Source organism: Oryzias latipes, chromosome 18 (assembly GCF_053564925.1).
Source record: "Oryzias latipes strain Hd-rR chromosome 18, Olatipes_Hd-rR_3.1".
NCBI classification, from domain to species: Eukaryota; Metazoa; Chordata; class Actinopteri; order Beloniformes; family Adrianichthyidae; genus Oryzias; species Oryzias latipes.
Genome location: NC_136254.1, coordinates 6,929,284 through 6,946,203, shown reverse-complemented (window position 1 = coordinate 6,946,203; position 16,920 = coordinate 6,929,284). Strand labels below are relative to the sequence as shown.

The 16,920-nt window shown below is 43.2% G+C and overlaps 1 long non-coding RNA gene across 1 annotated transcript; it reads right to left on the bottom strand.

Annotated features, from left to right (window-relative positions):
* Positions 1–253: 253 nt before the first annotated feature.
* LOC111949284 (uncharacterized) lies at positions 254–1,738 on the bottom strand. Its single transcript, XR_002875294.2, has 3 exons — positions 1,619–1,738; positions 507–655; positions 254–398 (listed from the first exon to the last, which is right to left on the bottom strand). It is a non-coding gene; the product is annotated as an uncharacterized LOC111949284 (long non-coding RNA).
* Positions 1,739–16,920: the final 15,182 nt, after the last annotated feature.

The following is a 16,920-nucleotide window of genomic DNA, read 5'->3' as shown; positions in this document are numbered from 1 at the left end:
CGGGGATTTCAAAGTCTCTGAATTAACAACGATTTTCCATGGAATCTAGGTAAGTCTTGGCTTTTAGTTTTTTTATTGTTGCAATAATTGGCCATATATATTCGGTTGCTGAATATCTGGTGCATCCCTATCTGTTAGTACACAGAAAACTCCTTCCTGCTTTTAATAGAGCTTTATCGGATTTGTTAAGACAATAAACGATCATTTGGCAATGGATTTAAAAAATGTTTTTCACATTTTTAATTTTCTTTTACCTGGGTCATGGGTACCAGCTTCTGTCCCTGTAAACCACCTTTCTTGGCATACACCTTCAAGAGACGAGGAGACAGATCATCCAATTCCATGAAGAACTTTGAGTGCAGCTGGACTGTTGTGATTCTCTGGAACTCTGCATTCAACTTTAAAAAAATCCAAACACAAAGAAAACAAAGTAACAAACATTTCCCAATTGATGAGCTCCACAGTCTTTCCCAAAGTGTTATTCCTTCACAACTTAATTTGCTTACCTGACCCACGCTGAGGAGTGCTGGCCACCTTGTTTTGAAATCAGGAATGATGGGTGCCTCTACGACAACATCCTGCCTTCCACGTGAAAAGGACTTCTCCATCATTGACACATTGACGTCATTGTTTTGCTGACTTCCAATTTGCAAATCTTACAGAACAGGAAAAGGAACTTTATTATTTTTCACAACTCCGAAACAGCGGCTGGCCGCGCATGTATGCCCTCCACCACTCACACACGCCCCCCCCCCCCCCCCCCCCCCGTTCCTCAGCTCAGACACACTGGTTTTAACACACACTCACAAGTGCTCACTCCCCCCTCCCTTCCTGCATGGCGTGATTTCAGACACACCGGTTTTGGCACGCGGGCGCGCGCTTACACACACACACACATATACACACTAGACTTTGAAATGCGCCTTATGCTCGTGAAAATACCGCACGTCTGAACAATCTTGTCGGAAAAACGTTTAAAGAGGACAACGCTGAAAGAAGTCCGGCAGCATGCAACACGAAGAAAAACAAACCCTGTAGGCTAGGCTTTTAATATGAATTTTTTATCGCAACAGGTGATTCAAACAGTGTTTGCATAATATTCACAATATTAATCAGATACATTACAAGAACTGCCCCCAGCCCCTTCCCCCACCCCCGCAAGGCTTACCCGGTCCGCGGCCACAAAATAGAAAAAAACTATACATTTAAGACTGCGCTTATCACTGGTGATCCAGAAGAAAAAAAAGCTATTTTGAGGACAACTTTTATGAAAAAAAAGTTAACACTTATCACTTGTGAAGGACAAAAAATAAAATACAGTTGTGAAAAATTAAAAAATAAATACACAAATAATAATAATACAATATGGAAAGTTTATTTTAAACAGTCATTCTTTTAGAACTTATGAAAGTAGTAAGAAAGCCTACGTGTCATTGCACTGCAGCTAGCTTACCCTGCGTGCACATGCTAACGGTCGTAATAAAAGAAAAACTCTTGTCAATCATGTTCACTAACGCATTTAAATGTTGGTAAAACTTATAAATGAACCATAGACAGTATATTAAAACAAGATATCGAAAGAATTCACGAGGATTCACAAGGATTGTTTTCAGCTTACCTGTTCAGTGCTCGGGATCTGTGAAAAATGTAACTGTTTCCGTCTTCTTCCCTCCCTTTACACGTCTTCCGGTTTTGAGTTTGAACATGATTTTTTCAAGCCACCTCAACATGATTAAATTTAATAAATATGAAACGAAGCAAAATCACGGGAATATAACATGAATTTAATATGTTTACGTTAAAAACACGTTTTTATTATGTACAAATTAAATAAAACATTTTCATTAGATGTACAAGGTGTCAAATTCCTTTTTTTGAGTGTATGAGCTTGCATACGCTGTTGTACTCGGAAGAATCCGTGAATAAAACACACAAAATGTTCAGTGGTCTGCTGTTCATTTAAAGTGTGCAACACATTTCTGAGTATTTCTTTATTAATTCAGGAGCAGATGAAAAAGTGCTGTTTGAAAAACCAAGTAGATCTGATGGGTGGGGGGCTGTAAGATAGCAGGAGAGTGTAAACATAGGGATGATTGGAAATTGGAGCAGGCTTCTAAATTACTCCATGCCATATGCTCCGCCCAAAATATAGAGGTGAATTTCTGATGAACTCTGCAAAAAACCCAGTTTTATTTTGTTTTTGTCTAAAATCGGCATAATCATTATTAAAAGACCACTGGCAACACTTTTACTATGAATCAAAAAATGACTGGAACAAAAAACCCGTGCCATTTTCCAGGACATAGTTTCTGCAGAGCGACAGTTTATCACAAACTCACCTCTTCACAGTTTATCTGCTCCATTCTATCTTTATCTCCATTCTCCTGTCCACTTTTATCATCATCCTTCTTTAGGTCTCCTTGGTCCCCTTTTCTAGTTCTCCTCATTATTTCCTCAATTCTCCATTTGGACTGTTGGCGCAGAAGTGAGCCATGACCCCTTTGTTTACACTCTCTTCCACTAACTTACAGCCCCTCACATTACCGGTGCAACAAAAATGGTGAGCAATATTGACTTTTTGATCCAGATTCCAGCTCAGACGAGGTAAACAAAGACGTTTATGGATCTATTTGTCTGTAAGTGGATGTTCTCAAAAGTCCAGTTTTTTTTTCCACAGAATCTACAGCTGCTTGTCCTTCTCTTGTCTATGAGGTGAAATATTTAAAATCTTTTTTGTGTTAATAGTTCTGAGCTCTCAGGTTCTGGTTCTCTGGTTGGGTGGTGGACACAGTGCTGTCAGCAGATTAGTGTATTTTACTGATAAAGCCTGAGTTTATAGGTTGGGGATAATTAAGTCACATTGTTGTGGGACATGATGACAAACATTGAAATGAGAGACTTTCTAATGAGCTTAGGCAAAGAGGAAGGGGACAGTTGGAGGTTGGTGTGGTAAACATCAGGCTCCTCCATGACGGTGGCCTTTACCTCCTGAGAGTATCCTGGGGGACACGCCTCAGTAAATACAGAGCAGGACTCTGTGCCAAGTCTCACTAAACGACAAGTAGTCTGTTTTTTGTAAATTAAATGGTATTAAAAAGGCTTTGTTTGACGAAGACTGGGACATTTTCTAAAACAGAAACAGGACTTGCACTTTAGGCGAAGGTGGAGCTGGCCAAAGTCCGTGTGTTTCCCAGTCGACCGGACTGCCTTCACCCGTTAGTGTTGGTCCTTTGTTAGCGGCCTTTGGATGATACAGCCAGTAATGTGTTGGCTATAGGCCAAAGTTGGTTTATTTTTTCCAACTGAACAAAGGATAACATGCAGCATCAACGCCACAGGCGTGCAAGCACCAATGGAAAAAAAGACTATTGGAGCAGAATTTAAATCAAGTAAAATAAGGGGGAACAAACAGATAATTAAAAAAAAGAACTTTCATTATGAGATAATTTCTGCATCATTTTAGGTTTTAAATCTTGTTTATGAACGAAAATGTGATTAAAAGTCATTCTTAAAGAAGGAATTGGAACATTTAACACCCCTCCATTAGCAGTTGTGAAAGTTCTATTTTGTTATTCTTGGTATTTTCAAGGGTTGTAGACAGGGCCTCAATAAGAGGTGTCAAACTGGTTTTGGTTCGGAGGCCACATTCAACCCGTCTGATCTCAAGTGGGCCGGACCAGTAACGTAAAAGCAAAAAAAAACAGCTTTGTTTTTCTTTTTTTTACTGAGTTAGAAAAAAGGCCTCAACCAACATGGTATCCTTTTCACTTATTATTACACATTCATTCATTCCCAGAGGCCAATGGATCTCAAAGAAAATGCATTTCACTTTTAAAAAAAGTCTGTTTGTTCAATTTGATGCAGACTGAATATTTTACATCTGACACTGAAGCAATCCTGATAGTAAACTCAAGAGGGGGCTACAGAAAAAAATGAAACCCACTGCCTAAAATGTAAATGTGCAAATCAATGAAAAATTCAACTAAATTGAACTTGAAACATTTGTGAACATAACAAGAATTTGGAGTTAACCTCCCTTTCTCTCCTGAAACTTCACCCGGCTGTCAATATCGGGATTCAAATCCTTTTTAGGTTGTTTGATTGTGTGTGTTTTCCAAAGGTGTGTTTTGTATGCTTCCTTAACATAAAAATAGATTTTAGGTAAAAATTTTAAGTAATACACCCCCCCCCCCCATATCAAAGCTGATTGCATCACTACGCATCACACCACCAATGACATAACTCATACATCACATTAGAACATATGATGTCATATCACTTCAAATGAAAACATTTGATGTCAAATGATGTCATATGATGTAACATCATCTGTCATGATGTATTGTTAAAAGTTCCTTTATAGAACCAAAATCTTCAGATTTTCATCCACACAAGGTTCGTCTATTGCAAAGAACCAAGTATTAAGTTGAAGAAGTGCCATCAGTTACAAAGAACTTTTCTTGTCAAACTGATTAGAAACCTCAATAAATCGTACCATGGAACCATCAAGACGCCGTCCTGTCCGAAAAAGCACCAAGAATTTGCAACTCAGCTATTTTGATTCTGTTGTGGAGAACGAGTCCACTTTTTATTTTAGGTTTGATTCTACCCGTCCTAAAAATCTAAACACTTTCATGGACTGGGATGACACTGACGAAGACAATGATTACCCTCCCCCTTCAGATGATGATAATGAGGAGGAGGAATTTCCTGAGACTCCAGGAACTCCTCACTATGATTATTCTCCCCTTTCTGAAAATGAGGATGAAGAATTTACTGAGATGCCAGAAACCCCTGAACCAAAAAAACAGCAGGATTGGGGAAACCTCAAGCCTAAAACCTGCCCAGAAAACCAAACCTTAGGGTTAAAACCCTTAAGTTTTGCTCCACCCGTCTCCTTTCGTCCAGCTGCATTCTTTCCTGTGAAGCCGGTGTCTGTCCCTAAATCAGCTCAGCCTGAAGAAATCAAACCCTTGGGAAAGGGAAAACAAAGTGCAACTGCTTTGGATGAGCCAACTTCAACCTCTGAGTCGACCTCAGTGGAGAACGCAGAAGCACTTCAAGTAGAGAACACTGCTCTGAAAAGTGAAGTAGAGCGTCTGAAGGAGCTTCTCCAGCAGAAAGATCAGAAGCTGGCGGATGCTGCTCTCAAAGCTGATCACTTTGAAGAACAGATGAGCCACAAGACAGAACTTTTAGCAAAAGAGCGTCTTCTAAATGACCATCAGCTGGCATTAACAGAAGCCAAAAACCATCTGGCTAAAGAAAGAGAAGAAAACACCTCCCTCAAGCAACAAATGGCTGAACTAAGAAAAGCTCATGAGCAGGATAAGGCCGCAAATGAAAAGAACTTTCTGGAGGCGCTCTCCAGTAAAGAGAAGAGCATGGAACAGTTAAGAGAAACCATCACAGGAAAAGAGACCATCATGAGCAAATTTGAAAAGGTCTCCAGGACAAGGATCGTAAAACTACTAGGTCAGATCGACGACCTAAAATTGGAGCAACGGAAGAAAGATTATATGCTGCGGGAAGCCGCTCGGAAAGCCGATGAGTTGGAAGAAGAGATGAGCCAAGAAAGACAGCAATGGCAGGAAGAAAAGTCCTCTGTCTTCCAAGAAATGGCTCAGCTAAAGTCAGTTCAGGAGGACAAGGAGACCCAGGTGACTGAGTCTAAAAGAGTCTCCAAGAAAAAGATGGTCCAACTACTCCGTCAGATGCACGACCTAAAAGTGCAGCATGAGCAGGAACATTTGGACCTCACCAGCAAATGGGAAATGGAGAAAGAGTGTCTTCTAAATTACCATCAGCTGACATTAACAGAAGCACTAACTCAGCTGGCTAAAGAAAGAGAAGAAAACACCTCCATCAAGCAAGAAATGGCTGAACTAAGAAAAGCTCATGAGGAGGATAAGGCCGCAACTGAAAAGAACTTTTTGGAATTGCGCTCCAATAATGAGAAGAGCATGGAACAGTTAAAAGAAACCATCAGAGAAAAAGATGTGATCTTAAGCAATTCTGTAAGGGTCTCCAAGAAAAAGATCGTCCAGCTCCAAAATCAGATTGAGGGTCTAGAAAGGAAGCAACAGCAGGAACGTTTGGAGCTTACCAGAAATTTGGAAAAGGAGAAAGGGGATCTTCAATATCACTATGCTATGATGTTGGAGACAGAACAAGATCAGATGGATGAAGACAGAGAAGCATGGAAGAGGGAAAAGGACTCCATGCTGGAAAAAATAGCTGAATTAGAAAGAAAATGTGAGGAGCATAAGGCAGCCTGTTACCAAAGTGAAAAGAACATTTCAGAATTGCTCTCCAATAACAAGAAGGCCATGGGAAAATTAAGAGAAACCATCAAAGAAAAAGATGCGGTCATAAGCAATTCTAAGGTCATCTTGAGGGAAAAGCTGGAGCAAAAAGACCAACAGCTTGAGACGGTAAAAAAGGCCTCTGACAAGAAGAATTTGGACCTCAGCATGAAATTACACCAAGTGGAAGAAGAGCTTAAACAAGAGAGGGTCAAAACAAATCAAGCCAAACACAGCTTTGACCTGGAGGTAGAGGAGTCCACCAAATTAAGAGCTGCTTTGGTCCAGAAAGAACTGGAAGGCCAGCAGCAGCTGGAAGAAGAAAGACAACAGCTGGAAGAAGAAAAGTCCACCCTTTCACAACAAATCGCTCACCTAAAGAAAGTTGTCAAGAAGAAAAAGACCATCATCAGAAAAACTCAAGAGGATTTCCAGCTCCAAGTTCATCAACTACAGCAGCAGGTGGATGAGCTGAAAGAGAAGACGACAAAGAAAAATGTTGGTCGGAGGTTCCTGAACCTGTTTAGAAGATCTAGAAAAAAAGACTAAGTGGACCCCCCACCACAGCTCTGGAGAGAGAGCCTTCTACCCCTCACCCCCACCACACCACCACAACCCTGAAACGACCGCGGTGCAGCGGTAGGGCGGTCGACCCCTGATCGAATTGTTGCAGGTTCAATTCCTGTCTTGCACGCCCTTGTGTCCTTGGGCAGGACACTGAACCCCACCATCCCTCTGGTGGAAGGTTGGCGCCAGTGTGTAAATGTGTGTGTGAATGTGTGTGTGACCGTAAAGCGCTTTAGGCCTTCAAAGAAGGTGGAAAAGCACTTTATAAGTAAACGCCATTTACCTCACACAGACCAAGCCCCCCCCCCCAACACCCACACACATTTAGGCTTTAACCCTTTAACACCTTAGATGGAGTTATGACCGTCCAAGAACGGCCAAACAATAGGAAAAGCTCCAGTGTTAAAGAGTTAAACATTGAATTGTTATCGTGTGGGTAAAAACTAGAGAGGCTTTTTCCTCTTTTTCTATTCTAAATGTGTATCTTGTAAATGTGTATCTTCTAGTTTATTTTTTAATTTATTGTTTTAAAGGTAACTTTCCACGACTCCCCTTTTACGTCTTAACTAGGTTTTTCTTTGACTACTTCAGTTTTGTTTTACTTTTTGTCTGAATTTTTATTTTGTTTGGTTATGAAAAAAAAGTTTATTTTAATGACTGTACAGTTTTAGTTTAGTTCCCTAATAATTAGAATAAAAAAATAAATAAAAAGAAATGACATAAAAAAGCAAAAGTATTATGTATTTTAAAAGTTACAAAAATCCCCCCTCCTTGAATTGCCACCTTATTGCGGTGGAGGGGTTTGCGTGCCCAAAAATATAAAATATGTAAATCAAGATTGGTCAGGGTTCAGATGCTAGTGGGAGTGTGTGTAGTGATTGAGTTCAACTTTTATGGATTTATTTTAATTAAAAAAAACGGGCTGCATGGTTAAATTGGCGTGTTCTTTCCATGCATGCGTGGGGTTTTCTCTGGGTGCTCTAGTTTCCCCCCACAACCAAAAATATAAAATATGTAAATCATGATTGGTCAGGGTTCAGATGCTAGTGGGAGTGTGTGCAGTGATTGATTTCAATTTTTGTTTTTTTGTTTTTGTTTTTTAATTGAAAAAACGGGCTGCATGGTTAAATTGGCGTGTTCGTTCCATGCATGCGTGGGGTTTTCTCTGGGTGCTCTAGTTTCCCCCCACACACACAAAAAAGTGAAAATCAAGATTCCTAAATGTAATGACACAAGACTCTGGTAATATCCAGGAAAACATTGAAAAAGATTTTAAGAACATTTATTTTTTGTGGTTAAATTAAAGCTTTTTCATGTTCATGTTTACTTCCAGTCATTCATTAAAACTGTATTATATTTTATTTCCATGTATTTATGAAAATGTATATAATGTACAATAACTAGTTATGTGTTAGTCTGTAATAATAAAATTAAAATTAAAAAAGTAAAAATAAAAAACATATATACAATCCAGCCTCAGAGAGTCACTAAGCTGTGTACTTTCTGTGATGGTCCCAAGCCCATAGAAATGGAGAGGGTATATATGCTGGTTGGACTCCAGGTTTTTCTTTGCTTCCATGTTCAGTCAAAAAAGCAAAAGGCACTGGTAGATGGAACTCTGGCTTCAGCTAGACGGGGTTCAACTCCCTGCAGTGTCCTTGATAATTCTTTGACATGAAACATCAAAGTAAATAGTCTTCCAAAAAATATGATTCTAAAGTTTTAAAGATTATATGTTGATAAGAATTGATCAGGCATTGATGAGTATAGCAATATTAAATGTATTTCATGTAAATGTATTCTTTTTTTTTTTTTTTTTTTTTTTTTTTTTTTTTTAAACTTGTCCTGTCCAACAGCTGGGCAGACAGATGAGAGCTGAGGGCCTCTTGTGTTGGACAGATTTTACTTTAACAAGAGGGGTTATTAATCTTCAGACAAACCAAAGGTATGTCTGGATAAACCCCTTTTGTAATTGAGGCCAAACTTTATTAATTTCAATCATGTCTGAAAATCTTTGGTGTTGGACCGGACGGAAAAGGAAAGAGGGGAAGAAGAGAGAGGGACGATAGAGAGAGGGGGGGTAGGGGGTGATAATAGGAGGGGAAGGGGGATAAGACCATGAAGCAGCATAAAGCAACAAGTTTACTGGTTGTTAATCATTATGGTAAGGTTCAAATGTAGTACAATAAGGGCGGAGCCTGTCCACACACACACTCAAATGTTATAAACACACCTGCTAGCTGCAAAAAATGTCCACCTGTCGACATATATACAAAACAGATAGTGTTCACACGCATACTTATGCCTTAAAACCAACTAGTGTGAAATATTTCAGTCATTCAGTCATGCAAACTGTAAGTGCAAAGGTGAGCTAACACCTGTGCTCAGGTGAGTGTTTATGTTCTTCTAAAATGGATGGTGGAACGTGGAAAGAAGGAGGGAGAGTGCCCAGCCATCCCCACCCCAAGACCCCCACCGCAGCAGCAGCGGCAGCCGGAATCCCCCCAACGCCACACGGGAACCGGCAGGGAACAACCGCCGCCCGGGCGACCAAGCCCGCCACCCAGGCCAGGGCCAGCAAGACCGCCGCAAGGCCCCCAGAGCCAGAGAGCAGGGAAGCACGGAGGGAGAGAGAGCGCCGCCCCAGCCCAACCAGGAGAGCAGCCCCCCCGCCGCGCCGGGAGAACCCAACGCAGGGCCCCACCGGAGACGGACGCCCACAGCCCCAGACGAGCACCCCACCACCACCCAGGAGTTCCGGGCATCCCCCCGCCCCAACCCCAGGTACGAGCCAGGACCCCCCAAGGGAGACCCGCTCCGCGCTCCAGGCAGCCATCCGCCCGGCCCGCGGCTGGTCCAGGGAGGAGCGGGGCAGGGGCCCGCCGCCCCCGCCCAAGAGGGGGGGAACCCCGGAGAGGGTGTGTGTGTGCATGTGTGTGTGTTTATGTTGGAATGTATATATTGAGGGGGGAGGGGTGTGTGTGCTAAGGGGGGTGCAGTTAAAATTGGCGGGTAGGGCACTGAGGGGACATCTCCTGATTACTCACAGTGACGTCCCCTCACCCTCCCCACCAAGGGACCCTAAATGTCTAAGGTGTGGTTAAAATTGGCGGGTAGGGTGCCAGGAGGACATCCGCTGCTTGCTGGCAGTGATGTCCAAGCACCCCCCCTACCAAGGGCCCTACATGTCTAAGGTGCAAATAAAACCGAAAGAGGGGGGGCCCACTCCATACGGCAACCATGGGAGGGGGGCCACTGCCTAGTAAACCCCCCCCCCAAGGCTCATCGCAGGCTAAGCCCCCCACCCCCTCACCCTATTATGAGGTTATATGAGGAAGGGGGTAAGTTGGGGACAGCTGGTAGACTGTCCCCCGGTGGTCAGACAGCTGCCCCCCCCCCCCCCCCCCCCCCAGCAAGGGGGCCAGGCCCACCCAGCCCAGGGGCCCCACCCCCGGAGGCGCCGACACCCCAGGCCCAGCACCACCCCCCCCCACACAGAGAGAGAGGAGCCAGAAAGCGTCGGCCCCCCCCAGGAGCAAGCCCAGGCCCCCACCCCCAAACGCCGGCCCTGGAAGAGCTCTGGTCAGGCCTCGACGGGACCGAGGCAGCCGACCGGCCGGGGAAACCGCCGATGGCCTCAGCGGAGACCCCGACCCGTCAACCCCCCCTGCCCCGTACCAATAGTGCCCCCCCCCCCCCTCCCCCAGAATGCCCCCCCACAAGGCAGGGCCGACAAGACCCCCCACCCCACCACCCCCCAGACCCCGCAGCCAAAGCGGATGACACCCAGAGCGACCGGGGGCCCCAAGAGGGTTGTCCCGTCCCGCCCCAGAGCCAGGGAAGGGCCGATCCCAGCCCCAGGTGTAGGTGGGAAGCCCATCCAGCGCCGCTGGGCCCCCCCCCGAGCAGCGCCCCCCGCCAACCCCCCCCAGCACAGGCAAAGGGACCACCCCCCCAAGCCAAGCCAGACCACCACCCCACCCCCCCACCACGCACCCCCACACCCAAGCCCAGAGGACCACGCAGCGCCCCAGCCCGCCCAACCCAGGCGCCGGACCCGACCCCCCGACCAACGGAGCCCCCACCACCCCCCGCCAGGCACCGGAGGCCCCGACCCCCACCCCAGCCCACGGCAGAAGGGCAAGGAGCAGCGACGACCAGGCCCCCCCCACCCCCTAAGTCACGGAGTTAGCTATGGGAGACCAGAGAGACTGAGTTCTTTCAAAGTTACTTGAACCTTGGGCTGACATTTTTTCCAAGCTGATATGATCAAGCAGCAGATTTCTGTGTTGACTTATATTTATATTTTTCTTGCTTTTCCAATTTATTAAAATAGTTTTTTTAGCAATGCAAAGAGTTATGAAAATGATAGAGCCTAATCCTCCTTCTACATCGATGGCACTCATGTCACCAAGCACACAAAGTGACGGTGAAGCTGTGATTGAAACCTTAAGCCAGACTGATAGATCGGCACATACCTGCTGCCAGAGAGCCTGGACAGGCGTGCAGAACCGTAGTGCATGCATGTAATTGTCGGGTAGATTACTGTCACAGTGCTGACAAATGTCTGAGTTACTGAGACCCATCTTGAACATCCTCTGTCCAGTGTAGTAAATTCTGTGAAGAGTTTTGAAATGGATTAGCTGCAGATTTGGACTTTTTGTCAGTTTAAAGGTGTTTAGACAAAGTTCTGACCAAAAGCTTTCATCTGTGCTGATGCTCAAATCCGCATCCCATTTTATTGTCGGAAGTGAAATATTATTATCTAAATTACATAAAAGTTTGTATATTTTGGAGAGAGTTTTATTCATTGTGAAATTGATCAGAGTGGTAACTACATCTGGTAGCTTTAAATCGTTGTCTCTGTATTTAAACTTTTTAGTAATAATTGATTTAAGTTGCTGATATTCCAAGAAGTTATTTATTCCATGTTTGTCTTGAAGTTCCTGGGGAGTTATGAATCTTCTATCAATAATTATGTGCTCTAGTTGTTTTATGCCCCCTGCCTGCCAAGCTGGGAAGTGGATAATCTTTTTGTTTATGAGGATGTCTGGGTTGTTCCAGATGGGTGTCATTTTGCACGGTTGAATTGATGATTTTGATATTTTGAGAAATTCCCACCAGGCTGTTAAGGTGGCATTTATATTAGTACTTTTGAAACAATCCTGTCTTTTAACTATTTGGCTGATAAATGGAAGATCTGACAGGTTGATCTTTCCACATAACGCCTGTTCCAAGTCTAACCATGAGTTGGTTTCTGGATTATTTTTTAACCATTTTAAGATGTATTGTAGTCTATTTGCAAGAAAGTAATTGTGGAAATTAGGTAATTCTAATCCTCCACAGCTTTTTGCAGATTTTAAAGTTTTTAGACTAATTCTTGCAGGTTTATTGTTCCATAGAAAGCTTGATATGGATGAGTCTAATGTTTTGAACCATTTTAATGGCGGTTGTGTGGGAATCATTGAGAATAGATAATTAACTTTGGGTAAGATTTTCATTTTTACCGTGGCTACCTTGCCCATAAGGGACAAAGGCAGGTTGGTCCAGCGTGTTAGATCGTCCTGTATGTTTTTCCGTAATGGGGTGTAGTTTAGCTGCACCAGTTCTGATATTTTGGGGGGAAAATAAATACCTAGATATTTTATATTGCCTGATTTAACTGGTATTGTGGGTCCTTGCTCCGCATTACTGTTCAGTGGTAATAAAACAGATTTATTCCAATTAATGGAATAGTCTGATATAGAAGAGAATTCATTAATGATTGTTGCCGTTTCATTTACAGAATGTATATTACTTAAAAACAGTAATATGTCATCTGCATAGAGACTAATTTTATGATGGCTGTGTTTGGTTTTAATTCCTTTAATACTCTCATTCTGTCTTATTGCTGCAGCTAGAGGCTCGATAAATATTGCAAAAAGAGAGGGGGAGAGTGGGCAACCCTGTCTAGTTCCTCTTCCAAGAAAAAACCTGTTGGAAGTCTGTTTATTAGTTCTAACTGATGCATTGGGGTTGTGATATAATATTTTGATCCAATTGATGAATGATTCTCCAAACCCAAACTTATGGAGGGCAGCAATGAGGAACTTCCAATTTACTCTATCAAAGGCTTTTTCAGCATCCAGTGATAGTATAGTCATTTCCTGGTTTTTGATGGTGGCAAAGTCTATTATGTTAACGAGTCTGCGGACATTGTCATCCGAGTGTCTGCCTTTGATGAATCCAGTTTGATCAAGGTGAATTATGTGAGGAGTGACTTTTTCTATTCTCTGTGCTAGTGCTTTGCAGATAATTTTTACATCTGCATTAATTAAAGAAATGGGGCGATAGCTTGAAGGACTCGTGGGGTCTTTGTCTGGTTTTAGAAGAAGGATAATGTTGGCAGAGTTCATGTTAGGTGGTAGAGATTGGCTTTCATTGATAAATTTTACCGTTTTATAAAACGTTGGTGCCAGTTGTTCCCAGAATTCCTTATAAAACTCTGCTGGAAAGCCGTCGGGTCCTGGTGCTTTGCTGTTAGGCATAAGTAACAGAGCTTCATGAAGCTCAGACAACGAGAGCGGAGAGTCTAAATTTGTGATTTGATCTTCGTTTAACTTGGGCAGGTTTATATTGTTAAGAAATGAGTTGATGCTTTGTTCTGATGGATTGATCTGTGGAGTGTATAAGTTTTGATAAAAGTCTTTAAACGCATTATTAATTTTTACCGGGTCATGGGTGACATTCCCTGTTTTGTCCATAATAGAAGCGATTGTTGATTTTTCTTTATTAATTTTAAGCTGATTAGCTAGAAATTTGCCAGATTTATTTGAGTTTTCATATCTTTCCAGTCGAAGCCTTTGTATCTGGAATTGTGTTTGTTTATTGATGATGTCATTAAACTGCAGCTTTAAATTTTTCAGGTCGCCCAGTATGTGTTCCTGTGCAGAAGCAGCATAAGCAGTCTCCAGGGTTTTGATTTTATTTTCTAATTCTAATAAATCTGCTTTCTCTTTGCGTTTTTTATGCGTTGAATAAGAGATGATTTTCCCTCTCATGACTGCTTTTGCTGTTTCCCAAAGAATACTTGGTGATATTTCAGAAGTATTGTTGAATTCTAAGAAGGTTGCCCACTCTTTTTTAAAGAATTCAATAAATTCCTGGTCTTTTAACAGAGACGTATTAAATCTCCAGGTTGAACCTGAGGGTGTGGGTACTTCCCTTGAAATAGTAACAGAAACTGGTGCATGGTCACTGATAATAATTGGATGAATGTTGGAACTTTTAATTTCTTTCAAAAGGGAGTTACTGACTAATAAATAATCTAAACGAGAGTGTGAATGATGAACTGGAGAGAAAAAGGTGAACCCCTTAGTGTTTGGATGACATGAGCGCCAAGCGTCGCAGAGACCCAGATCATTCATGTACTGCTTTAGAATACTTGCAGACTGCCATGTACGCTGGTTTGCTGCTGTGCTGAGTCTGTCAAGTTCAGGGTCCAAAACCAGGTTGACGTCTCCTCCTATAATGATTGTGGAGTCAGAGTGAGCTGAGAGTGAGGTGAAGAATCTGTGAAAGAAGGAAGAGTCGTCAACATTCGGACCATAGATGCTGGCGATGCAAAAGTCTTTATTCTGAATGGATATATTAATGATTACAAATCTGCCTTCTGGGTCAGTTACTGTGTCCTTATGAGTAAATGTAACATTTTTCTTAATCAAAACTGCAACCCCTCTTTGTTTGGAGTTGAAACTGGCAGAATACATAACTGGATACTGGGAACAGCACAGGAGATGACCAGCTGATAAAGATAAATGGGTCTCCTGCAGCAGAGCTATATCTGCTTTAAGATCATTCAGGTGATTTAACACTTTCAATCTCTTTGGCCCAGAACCAAGTCCACGCACATTCCAGCTAACGATGTTAAGACTGTTCATAGCTGTTCTAACCGGGAGAGTGCAAGGCTAAATAGTGCGTGTGCCCGTCCGTGTGCGCGTGCCCGCTGTGCGTACCTGCTACACTGACAAGCGCTGTGCGTAGGAGGTGGACATGTCTTGGCTGTGAGCTGCATGTTGCGTGCGTCCTGTGTGAGCCTAAGTGAGGTTTTTGCAGTTTGTCAACGTGTGTGTGCGGGATCGCGTGTGCATGCTCTTATGCGCGCTAGTATGCGCGCGCGCCCGTTCCGTGCATAAATAAATACTCACCGTGGTTACGTTGACTTTACCTGATTCACATATGAGGACATGGGAAGGGGGGGGGACAAGAGAAAAGAGAGAGGAAAAGAGAAAGAACAAAAAACAAAAACAACGAAACAACAACAGAAACATGAATGTGAGAGAAAGAAAAAACACTTTTCCTGAGAGGTGTGGATTATTGATGATCCGATTATTTCCTATTCAATTAAATAAGTTTGCGGGTTTCTTCTGGGCGGCGCAGATGTCAGTGCGCCTCTGAAAGCCTTCAGCACAGCCAGGGTGTTACCTCTGGGTCCCGGAACAGCTTGCCATTCACAAAAAGTTTATCAACGGCAACCACCGCGCGTGCTCCAGCAGACAGGTGCTTCCTCCTCAGCGGGAAGAGGATTTTCCGCCGGCGGAGGATCTCGCCTGGAAACTGATCATTCACGCTGTAATGTGTGCCTTTCAGCTCGCGTCCTCTGCTTTTTACCTGCTCCTTTTGTTTATAATGTTCAAATTTAGCAACAATAGGACGGGGACGCTGATTGTCCGGCCTTTTCCCTCCGAGCCGGTGAACCCTGTGGAAGGAGATCTTCTGGACTTCCTCCTTGGGGATCTTCAGATGGTCTTCCAAAAAGATGTAAAAATGTATTCTTTTTTAACCCAGTTGCTTGCATTGGTTTGTATTATGATTGTACCAACCTGACACTTTTCCCCTTAAGTTTCAGATATGAGGAGGCAGCTGCTGTTCCTGGAAATGTCTTCATGTCAAACCAAAGATTGAGCTCCAGTTGAAAAATGCTTTAACCTCTTCTGTTCCAGAAAGGTTGAACACTCTATTGGGTTCAGAGAAAGTCTTGTGTTTTCTCTTCATAGTAAAACCATAGTAGCCTTCAACACAAAGTGTTTCATATTTAAAAAACAATGGGAAAATCCAAAAATCTAGCCAAATGAGATTTTCCAGCATTAAAAGTTTATAAAATAAAATGTCAGACATCAAAATAAATAGAAACATTCCAAAAATGAGACTTAATTTCATAAATAGAATAATTAATGTTACATTTCACAGGGTCTTCCACCTCTCTACTGCTTTGCCAACATTAAGGTTTCTGTCCTGGCCCTCTATGCTGATGGTCAGTCCGACACAAGACCGGACTTTCGGTTGACCCGCAGGACCATCGGGCATCTGGTGGAACAGCTTCAGGTTCCTCACACTCTGGGGGGGTACAGGACACTGAGGTCCTGGTGTTCCTTTTCTGGTTGGCGTGTGGCACATCTCACGTGTGGTAGCCAAGGTCTTTGACATGCCACGGTCCGCTGTGAGGGACTTTGTCCACAGGACGGCAGACCTTATCGTCTAGCTGATGTACAGGGTCATCTGGCTCCCCACTGTGAATGAACTGCCATTAGTCGCCACTGGTTTAGAGCAGCTCTCTGGGTCTGCTGCCTTCCAAAAGGTCATGGGGAGCATTGATGGCTGCCACATAAGAATTAAGGCCCCAAAAGAAAATGCAGTTTATTTTAACAGGAATCTTTTTATTCCATTCAGATGCAGGCTGTATGTGATTCTAATGCCACATTTTTAGATATTTTTGTTGGGTATCCAGGATCAGTCCATGATTCACGGGTTCTGCGTAACAGACCAATTTATGCCAATCAAACATTCCCACCTGAAGGATACATCCATTTCGGTGATGGTGGGTATCTCTGCATTGCTCAACCATCATGCTGCTCCATGCTAACAGAAGCAAATCGCCTTTGTTGCAGTTGGGAGGGAGCAGGAATAACAATGACAATGGGATGCTTGAAGTACCCACAGATATCCTTATCATACAGGCCATTGGCTGGAACAAGCGGAAGGTGGAAAAGCTTGACCAGACAATAGCTAA